At 36.9% G+C, this 9242-nt stretch overlaps 1 long non-coding RNA gene across 1 annotated transcript; it reads right to left on the bottom strand.

Moving 5' to 3' along the window:
• Nucleotides 1-4108: 4108 nt before the first annotated feature.
• LOC121416866 lies at nucleotides 4109-7981 on the bottom strand. The gene is made up of 2 exons (XR_005970261.1): nucleotides 7796-7981; nucleotides 4109-6015 (listed from the first exon to the last, which is right to left on the bottom strand). It is a non-coding gene; the product is annotated as an uncharacterized LOC121416866 (long non-coding RNA).
• Between the last annotated feature and the right edge of the window lie 1261 nt (nucleotides 7982-9242).

Consider the following 9242-nt stretch of genomic DNA (forward strand, 5'->3'; position numbering starts at 1 on the left):
TTTCATAACAAGATTGACAGAGATATCAACGAGTAGCTAAGTCATTTATATTAATAACTTATGTGCTTTAATTATAAAGTCTATACTTGTGAATACTCTGTGCCATTTATGCTGTACTTAAACTTCTTATAGTAAAAACATTTTAATGACGTTCTTGAAATAACTGCTTTCATTTTTTTTCTTGTGTATACTTATTCCATTATTAAGCCTACCATTAACCCCAGATATATGCTGTACACCATTGGTCTACCATTCACTGTACTTTATTGGCTTACTATACATTGCACATCTTTGTTCTACTGTCTACCATTGGTCTACCATTGAATGTACACTTGTGGTCTATAGTGTATGACCAATGGTGTTATTTGAATGGTTGACTAATAGTATAGAGTGTATGGTATGACAGTATTGTATGGTAAATGGTAGGTCAATGGTGTACAGTGTATGGTAAGCCAATGTTGTATGGTGTATGGTAAGCCTACGGTGTACGGTGAATAGTAGTATGGTGTATGGTAGGCCAATGGTGTACTGTAAATGGTAGGTCAATGGTGTACGGTGTATGGTAGAATGGTGTAAAGTGAATGGTCAATCAATGGTGAACGGTGTATGGTGTACGGCGAATGGTAGTTGAATGGTGAGCGATGAATGGTACACGAATGGTGTACGTTGAATGGTACGCGAATGGTGTACGGTCAATGGTACGCGAATGGTGTACAGTGTATGGTACGCGTATGGTGAATGGTATATGAATGGTGTATGGTCAATGGTAGGCGAATGGTGTATGGTGAAAGGCAATTGGTAGGCCAATGGTGTCCAGTGAATGGTGGCTGAATGGTAAATGGTAGGCCAGTGAATGGTGGCTGAATGGTGAATGGTGGTCAATGGTAAACCTGTCTATAGTGGCCATATGGTAGATCAATGGTGAATGGTGTTTGATCAATGGTATATGAATGGTAAATGGTGCTCATGAATATGGTAATAGTAACATCCGAATTATTTAAATTAGTTTGAATGGTATACCATTGAGGCTTGAATGGTATACCATTGGTGTATGGTGGGTGCTGTGCGAATGGTATTCCAATGGTATATCAATGGTGTATGATAAATGGTAGTCAATGGTATACCATTCAATTTTTTTTATAAGGGAGAAAGAGTTGCGTTTAAACGCAAGTCAAAAATCAATCGCAAGTCCCAAATGCGCGCTGTTGATTGGTTGAAAACATAGAGTTAAATACGTACTAAACTAGAGCGCGCGCTCCCCATAGTGCGCGTACAAACGAAAGGTCCCTAATTGAAGTTGGGCTCGCACGCGCGGATCAGGCAACTAACCCGGAAGTCGCGTAAGCTACAACGTGTAAAGGCATTGGGACCGTCGAGGGTCAAGAGCAGGCTAAGAGTAAAACTCCAATAAAAACAGTTTGAAATGACAGGAAGAATAAGAAAAAACAAGGCAAATAAAAAAACAGTATTTAGAGTTTATTGATGAAAATAAAAGCAATGCTTTCTACTGTGAATAACTGAAGCACTTCGAGACCTACGTGCGAAGTCTCGTAAACTCTAAATATTTTTTCCCATCTCCACCAACTTTTTTTGATCCTTTTCTGTCGTTTATTAGTTTATGCTCTCTGTCTGTATCTCTCTCTCTCATTCCCCATATCAATACGATGTTTTTTTTTAATCTATTTATTTTTTGTAACCAATTATTCTGTCAATGTATAAGCCCAGATTTATATGCATTGTAAAATATATCTACACAAAACATCCAAATCATTCCATGTCAGTACAACATGAACCGCTCTAGAGACTCAATTCACCAATCAAATGTTCCAGGTTATTTTCAGTAGCATCACAAAGAGGGCATTTCCCCGGTTTTTTTCAACTGAACAAAAAATATATAGCAAATGCGCCCACGGTCGTACATGGGGGGGAGAGATTTTTTTTCTTTTCTTTTAACTAACATTTTTTAATGAAAATTTTCACAAAATCCGCCCAAAGTGTGCATGAAACCCTCCGATTTCACTTCAGAAAATGAGAAAGCGCCCTGACAAGCTCGTTTGCTATGTTCTCTCGCTTTCAAAAATTTGAAAAATCTTTGAAAATTGTATGTGTCTTGGCGCCAGAAAAAATTCTGCATACGGCCATGAATGCGCCTCAGTCTGCTCCCCCCCCCCTATTTCCAAAATCATGTTGCTGCCACTGTTGATATTTCAAACAAGACCCCCCCCCCGAAAATTTTCATGAACAATATACCCATAATTATACTGGAATGGGTGAAATTCCGTAAGTTACAGAATTTGACAAATACAGTTTATTTGTATAGTACACGAGAAAAAAATAGACTAAACAAGCTATTTTTAGCAAAGCTCATTGTTTCAGTCGAGATCATTTCATTTTCTTTCCATCTTCTCACTCCTCTTTTCTTCACATAAATAGCTCTCTAAAATTCTCATCTTCCTCCAATCCAATGTCTAATTCCACTACCACCAATACCACAACCACCACCAATAAAAAACAACCAAACAAACACACAAACAAAAATTTTCACCTCTTTCATTCATTGGAGATCAAAAATAAAAGGGGTATGCATGTCAGTTTCAATTGAACAGAATCAAGACTATTAAATGCCATTTAATTGCCATTATAACTTTTTTGTTTACTTGAAAAAAGGGGAAAGAAAATTTGTTGCAGAGGAATCAGTAACTGAATTGTCTAATAGTATTACAGCATTGGAATACATGGTATTTATTATCATCAACATCATCATCAAACTTGATAGGCTGGCGGCAGATGATTCAAATGTAGTTATTATACAGAAAAATAAATAATCAAGACCAAGTACAGAAAAAAAAGATTGAGAATGAAGAATAATCTGAAAATTAAGAAAGGAAGAGAGATAAATACCCATAGTCAGAGCACAAACAATGGAGCCTTCTGAAGGGAGTGGAGGTCTTGTATCATAGCCCCATAACTAGGATATGTTGCTTGTCCTATCTCCTTCCTCCTTTTGAATTATTTTAAAATTATTATTATTTTTTTTTTTTTGGGGGGGGCTTTGTTGTTATATAAAACCTCATAACAATGCATGTATTTCAGTACAAAAATTATTCTGTAATAAAAAGTTATCTTCTATAAAAAGCAGCAGAATGTTAACTGTTCAATTATATATATTATATTTCTATTATATATATTATTATTATTATACATATTATATTTATATCATATATCATCTTATATATAGATTATATTTCATTAATATAGAAATGTGCATGTACTGTATACCGGAATATGCAAGTACAGTCCGACCTCTCTTATCCGGCCTCCCCTTATCCGGATCTCTCTATTATCCGGACGCACACTTGCCGAGATTTTTTTTTTAAATCTTGTACCGGTACGTGAGGAAATGAGATTTCAATCTAAACTCAATCCTATACGTAAACTCTCTTTGATTAAATATATTTCCCAACATTCACCCTACACCAAACATATTTTTCATGAAAATATCTCACCCAAATCACCAAAAGAACTTTAGGAATGATAATTTCCAGTAAATCAGGGTGCAGCACAAACATTTCATCACGTTTCTCTTTTTGCTTCGCGGGAAAAACAACACATGTCTTGCTAGCTAACTTTAGGCCTCAATACGGACAGCGCCATCTATCATGTTTGAGCCTACAGTCAGTGTAACAATGGCTGACATTGCGAAGCTGCGATACCCGTCGCGATGATCTAATTTTAAAACTTGGTTTCATCGAGTCATTCTCTTTCTTTCGAGGTATGCTCGATGTATACCTCAGTCATTTTAGCAGGTAAATTATCCAAGAGTTTTGGCCATCGATCGATTTAATTTCCATAAAAACAATGCCTATAATTTGCACTGACTCTGCAGTGAATATTGTCTTTACCGTACGCCCACTTAGTGTAGCTACCGCCGGTGGCCTGGGGAGGCAGTCGGCAGCGCAGCTGCGTGTATTTAATATTGGGTCTCCCAGATCCGGATAAGGGATTTATCCGGATTGGTACTGGTCCCAACGTGTCCGGATAAGAGAGGTCGGACTGTACACCATAACAGAAAGCCCAAGATGGCATACATGTCCCTTGGTTTTTGGTGACCTTTCTGACAGAGTCTTTATTTAATTTCAAAAAGTTGGCATATTGTTAACATGGGTGAGTCTACACAGTTTCAAAATCATTTTTTTTTCAGTTGGTTTCATTGAAAATATTTTTGTATGTTATAAAGTGATGCCTCTACGCCACTCCTTTCATATCATAAACATATATTTTCCAAAAAAGCCAACAGCTCAGCAAAAATATGTAAATGTCATAGTCATAGGTTATGTCTCCGTGTCCAATTTGCCCCCATTTTACTGTACACACATACTCAAAATGGCAATCTTATCATTGAGAAAATGCATTGTATACATCCAAAAGAATATCATACAAGTGATATATGCTTTGCTCCCATATTGTTTATACTGTTTATACGAATGCTTTTGAATTACAGTTTTTTAATTCAGATTTTCAATCAATTATTCATTCATTTATTCATTCATTTTTATCATTATTTTAAGGGATGTACATGTATAAAAATGGTAGTACATGACTACATGTACAAAACAAAAGCCCCTATGGCAATTGTTCTAAAGTAATATCTTGTAACTGGATTCTTGACTTAATCCTGGAACAATAAAGCAAGTAGATAATATATCTATCCTCCTCACCCCTTTATGCATACATGATCAAAGTTTAAAACTGATCTGTCAAATAGACAGAAGGATAAATGGAGGACCCCAAAAAAACAATTTTCATTTTTTGGAAAAATTCTGGTAAGGAAAATGACAGTAAATGTATTTCAAAGTTAAAATCATGTATATTGTTGAAACTCAATATTAAGTGATCTGGGTCCCGTTGCATAAAAGTTACCATTATGGTAACTTAACCATCCAATGGTAACTACCATGGTAACAATGCTCATCAGCCAATCAAAATCAAGGATCCCTTGAAAGTTACCATTGGGTGGCAAAGTTTCCATGATAGTAACTTTTATGCAACGGGGCCCAGATATAACCATACAGCCCTGTTATAACAATGTAATTTTGCTGATCACAAGCCTTCATGTTCTTTTTCTTTTAATCCTGACTTCTGAATCCTGGGAGATTAGTGACATTAATAACAAATTGTCCGAGTTCCAATGTCCTTGTTATAGTCAGGTTTGTCAAAATTACTGACCTAGAAGCAAAATTGCCTTCGTTAATAACAATCAGCCATCAAGAAGACAAATTAACATAATGACGAGTGAACAGCCTGTTGTAATGATGGGAAACAGTCTTAATGTACAGCGAACTGAAATGCCTTAAGAGCTGTTGTACACAATGATCACCTTCATCTTCTGAATATTATTGATATAAAATGTTGCTTTTAGGTCTTTAAACACCTTATGCCTATTAAACAGATTCGATCACTTTTTGTTGAACGCTGTGTAGAATAGCTTTACATTCTTTCATGGGATTGGAGCTGGTGCACAATAGGTTTTTACGAGGCCTTTTTAATGGCTGAACGACGAGTGAACAGCCTGCCGTGATGTTGGGAAACAATCTTAATGTACAGCAAAATGAAATGCCTAATGAGCTGTTCACAATGGTCATTTTCATCTTCTAAATATTATTTATCATAAAAATGCTGCTAAGGAGAGATGAGATGGTCTTCTCTCTCGTCTTGATTTTTCTTTTCGCAAACTTGAGTTCCTTCATTGTTTCAGCAAGCCTTTTCCGAGTGTCTTGCAGCTTTTCTTTCATCAACTCCTCATTCAAATTAATGAATGTTCATTGTGAATCCTTTTGGGTGAAGGCCCAGATGGTACTGTATCCTCTGTTGGCAGACTTCTTTTGATGGGAGGCTTCCTCTTTTGGATGACAGGCTGCTTGAGGGGTGGATGACAAAGAAACAAAGAAGGGACTGCCTGTGCCGTCAGTGTATGCCTGTATTTTTCTCTGTCATCCCTTGGATGAATACATGTACCTGCAGTGAAAAATAACATCAGAGGAAACATATAATATGAAACAAAGTAAGGAATACCTTCTTTTCAACTGTCTATGAGATTTCTTAGCTTCAATATGCAAGAAGATAAACTCATTTTTCTCAAAACACAGAGGATGGTAATCTCATACATACATGCTAAACACAGGTTTAAGTCCAGAATAAAAAAGACTTTATCCACACTTCTATGCAATGTGCGGTTTCATTTTCCTTATTAAATGGGGAATCCAACCTTGGTCATAACATGTTATGTGGGAAAGGAGAAAATAAATAAAACAGATTGGTGAAAGTTTGAAAGGAATCCGACAAGCAATAAAAAAGTTATGGTTGCTTTAAAATTAAGATCTTGCCAATTAATGCAAATTTCAAATTGGTTACTGTGTAAGTAAATTATGACAAGGCGCAAGGATAACTTCCTCATAGGCCATGCACTAATTATCAGGGATTTGTGGTTTTCTGTTAAGTAGCTATTCCCTTGCCTTGGGGCAGTAATCAAAATATATATGTATCCCAGGTGGCATATTGTTTTATGTCCACATGAAAGAAAAACATAATTTGAAATAAAACTTGAAAAAATAATTTTTAGTCATTTTAAGTATTGGGGCACATGGAAGAGTAGTAGTCTATGCCTGACATCACTATAACATCACATGTGCAGCCAATTTGAAGTCTTGCACCTATCAACTTGTCTGATTCTTATCTTTCCTCTAAAAACAACTTTTCATTTGGGTTGGATTCCACTTTGATATTCATGAAAAAGTTAAGTTTACCCCCCCCCCAAAAAAAAAAAAATTACACTCATATACATGTAGTCTCTTTGACATTTCACTGCTAAAATATTTTTGGGACACTTACTATTGCACGATTATTGCAGGATTAAAATAATATGTACTTGGTAAATTAGTTGCAAATGCACTTCATAAAAGTGTGTTCAAGTTCTATAAGGGTCACCCTCCACTGCACTACATGTACTCTACCCTAAGGGCATGAAGGGAGTGGACCGAACACACCCTCACCTGAGGCTGAGGTAATGAGTAGAGTACTTTTGTATGTTAAACTTTGGCAGCTCATTATGGTCTAAGCTAAATCATAAAAAAATTCAACTAATTCAGGCTAATTTCTATGTTTGATAAATGTCAAAACCCATTTGCGCGAAGTCAGGTGATTACCTGCTGAAACAGGCAAAAAAATATTCAAACAAACAATGAGCGTTAAGTTTATGCGTAGATCGAGACCTCATATTTACAGGATCTATGTTTATTATCAAAGTTTGTGTGAATGCTTTTTGTCTCTGATTCAGCAGGTAATCACTTGACTTGGCGCAAATGGGTTTCGACACTTTTACAAATAATCATGACAATGGCTGTCATGGGCATGGCTGCGCACGTCTCAACCACAACAATGTCACTCATTGTCAACAACACACACAGAAACAAATTTTACCAAGTGACACTGATAGGAATAAATATCTAATCTTGACTCTAGATCTATCTATCCATAGAATATATGCTAGAAATTCTATCTGAATCCTACATTTTCTTTTAAAAAAGGAATACTTAATTTAAAGTGTAACATTTTTTCTGACTCGCAATGTAGTGCACAGCTTCGTCTTCAGAAGTACAGACCCACAAAACACAGCAATTGGAATTGTTCAGTCCCACATACAGAAATTGTAGCAGTTGATTAAGACTAAGAGAACATCAACTTTCCAACCCAGCCAAGGGAGTTTTTACATTCATTATACCAACGGGAGTTTTCTTACCGGTGGAAACAAATAGACGTTCCACTCTTCCAACGATTGGAGCAACAATAGCAGGCACAAGAGCTTGGCATTTTTATTGTCGCCGTCTTCTTGTCGTCTTCGCGTCGATCAGCTGACTGCAGCAGTTCTAATTTCCACTGCACTACTGTGTGTGTAGCTAGCGCGCTAGCGCTAGCGTGCTCCGTTGCCCTGATGTAAAATGGCCGCCGTAAATCAAAAGGAACATGAATTTATCTCAAGTGAGCCCTCTAGTGTTTAGGTTTATATAACTTTATGGTTGAAAATCAAGTTGCGCATGATTTTTAAAGTTTCGTTTGATTGCAAGTCTTTCTGCAACGGGCCCCTGAACATACAATCATGTATGATGGGTGAATCAAAAGATACGCACTTCGTTTACAAACGACAACAACTGTGGCATTTGCAATATTTGAACAGATTGTCTTGATCTAATTGGTGGTAAATATTTTAAGATTATTAGAAGAAAAACGCATCCGAAAATCCCGTCGTGTTTTCGCCGCCCGATGTGAGAGGGGGTCCTAACGCTACGCACTCAATTTATCATGCCTATAGAAACATTATTTCCTGTGCCTCTACAATATGTTCATATTATTATAGGAAAATAAGAATTCAAAGTGAATATAACTTAGACATTCCAAACAGTTGTGGGTTTTCTCTGCACTTAGTGATTTATTGCGACTTCTGTAGAAAAAAAATTGATAGGAATCATTCGTCACACTGCAGTCGCTGTTTCAAACACAGAATGGGCCTATCGCTATTGAAATGGCATGCGCAATGGAGTGCGCCGGGGGTGGGTGGGGTAGGGGCGAAATTATTTTCCCACCGTAGTTCTGGAAGCTATGAATATTCATGAATTGCGTCTTCGGAATAAGAGTACGCATGCGCGTGGACAGTGGACAGAAACAATGATTGTAGAACAGTTTTCTACGTTTGATTCTATTGAATATAGTGTACAATGCATCGTGAAAATCGAGTGAACGATTGATCGTTAACTTTTTTGTTACGGGACCCTAATGCCGCGTCCCCGAGGTTTGCGAATTAAAAGTGGCAGTATCTATATAGGAAATCTATATAGCTGTGGTATGTCAGCTCTTGTTATTTTATCTCTAAGGGAATGTGGGGGGGGGTAAGATAAAACAGTATACGGATAATATTACAAGCCCGGGGGCCGTTTCATAGAGCCGCTTCGTAAGTTAAGAGCGACTATACGAACGACTGGTGACCATTTCTTACGCGCTAAACCATCGCCAACGAACATATCCTTTACCACAAGAAGGGATCACCAGTCGTTCTTAAAGTCGCTCTAAACTTATGAACAGCTTTATTAAACACCCACCTGTTATATATAATAATTTATTTACTTTGATTTATCATCAAGTATGTCCAGAAGGTTGGATATACGGTCTTACCAAGTGTTTCCTGAATCTGG

This window comes from Lytechinus variegatus, chromosome 6 (assembly GCF_018143015.1).
Source record: "Lytechinus variegatus isolate NC3 chromosome 6, Lvar_3.0, whole genome shotgun sequence".
In the NCBI taxonomy this organism is placed as follows: Eukaryota; Metazoa; Echinodermata; class Echinoidea; order Temnopleuroida; family Toxopneustidae; genus Lytechinus; species Lytechinus variegatus.